Genomic DNA, 1961 nt, shown 5'->3' on the forward strand with positions numbered 1-1961 from the left:
ACCTGGGCTCAGCCGTCCCAGGTATAGCTCTCCTTCCACAGCAGCTCCACCCAGGGCCTGCAGAGCTCTCCCCAAGAAGCCCGCACCCCCCACGGCCAGCCCCTTGCCCACCTTCCTCCCCTCCACCCCTCCCAGGAGTTTCACTCATGGATACACAGAAGCCAGTGATGGGACCCCTGGAAGCCTTGGGGGTGGAGGATGGCTGGCCTTCTGAGGCCCCCTGTGGCTGGCACGCCCATCCCCTACAGAGGAGAGGAGAACGGACCTTTCCCACTAAGCGGCAGGGCTGGGGAGCCACAGCCTCAGGGGCCTCCCATAAGGTCATGGCCATAAAATCCCAGCTTCGGGGGCCTTCCCTCCTCACCCTGGGTCCCCCAGAGGCCAGCTGTTTCGGGCACGGGCAGCGCCGTTGCCCAGGGCCACAAGGCTGGCTCACACCCACAGATCCTCAGGGACTCCTGACCTTCACCTCGGTTTTCCAGGGCTGAGCCATCCACCACCGACCCCCACTCCACCACCTGCCCACTGGTCCTGTTCTCACTCTGCCCCAGGCACTCACTCTGGACGGCTTCTCCACACTCCCGCCCGGCACTCACACAGGAGGGGAAGCTGCCGGGGGAGGCGGCGAGGGGCCGCAGGGATTGGCCGTGGGGCGGGGTGGGGCGGGCCTGCAGGGGGCTACTTTCTCTTTCACTTTGGGCCAGTGGAGGCTTCCCGCAGCCTTGAGAGGAGGGATGAGCGGGGGCGGGTCTGACTCAGGCTGACCTGGCACACACCACGCACCAGCAGGGACCTCAGCGCGTGGCCACCACGCCCCCGGCACACACGGGTTCCTGTCTGCTGCCTGTGGGCTGAGCACTCCAGCATTTCCTGGCCTGGATCTGTCTAGGGCTGGTACTTTGAGGATGAGGCTTTCTCAGGACCAGGGTATCCTATGTGTACCTGGACAGGGAATCCGGTGCTGTGGGGCAGTGATGGGCTGACACCCACTCATGTCTGTGGGATCTGTCTGTTAGGGCAGATGCATGTCAGGGAAGCCTCATGCTGGGCCACAAAAAAAGGCCTGCTGTCCACAGGGAAGGGCTGGCTGGGTCTCAGAGGCCACTGGTGCCACCCACAGGCCCTGCTCACCTGACAGGTCCAGAGGGCATGGGAGCTGGCATGCCCAGAGCCCTCTGCCCCACCCCCGTCCCACTCAGGGCTTCACCGCCAGGAGACCTGCCTCTCCCTGCCTCAGCCAGTCGTGGTGACGAGCTGACCTCTGAACTTCAACCTGATCTCTCCCAGCAGCCCACCTCCCCCAGCCCACTATTTGGGTGCAGACTGGCCACAGCTCTCCAGGATGCCCTGGGCCCTTCATCTCCGCTCTAGTCCCTCCCAGGGGTGTACCCTGGCCCACCAGGGACTGAGCAATCCCCTTCCTCCTGGGAGCCTATCTCCAGTCTGGAACAAGGACACCTGCATGATGGGAACAATCCTAGAAATCAGTGGGGAGGGGCCATTAGTCCCAGGAAGAGAAGCAGGCCTAGAGATCCCAGGGCAGAGAGGCAGGCCTGGGCCCGCACAGCACCCACTGCAGTGGAGAGGAGCTTCTGGGTGGAGAATGAGGACAGCGAGGGGCTCTGCATAGGGAGGAACCAGCAGGGGTTCCGTCTGAACGCCAACCCCACCTTTCTGTCCTCACTCGGCAGTTCCCACCCCTGCCTTATGAGACAGCTGGCCAGGGCCCTCCCCCTGCACTGATGTTACCATAGAAACCCCGCAGCCCCGGCGGGGCCCAGGGCTATGAGCCGTCACTGTTCCCCCTTCATAGTCAGGCCAACCGAGGCCACAGGCAAGCCAGGGAGAGAGCAGTAGAGCAGAGACCACACTACAGGAAGATACCGCTGCTTCCGAATCTGCAGGAGTAAAATCCTCCTCCCAAAAAGCCGCCAGGCTCCTCCTACCCCCAAGAAAGGCAA

Source organism: Mandrillus leucophaeus, unplaced genomic scaffold, assembly GCF_000951045.1.
Source record: "Mandrillus leucophaeus isolate KB7577 unplaced genomic scaffold, Mleu.le_1.0 Scaffold435, whole genome shotgun sequence".
NCBI classification, from domain to species: Eukaryota; Metazoa; Chordata; class Mammalia; order Primates; family Cercopithecidae; genus Mandrillus; species Mandrillus leucophaeus.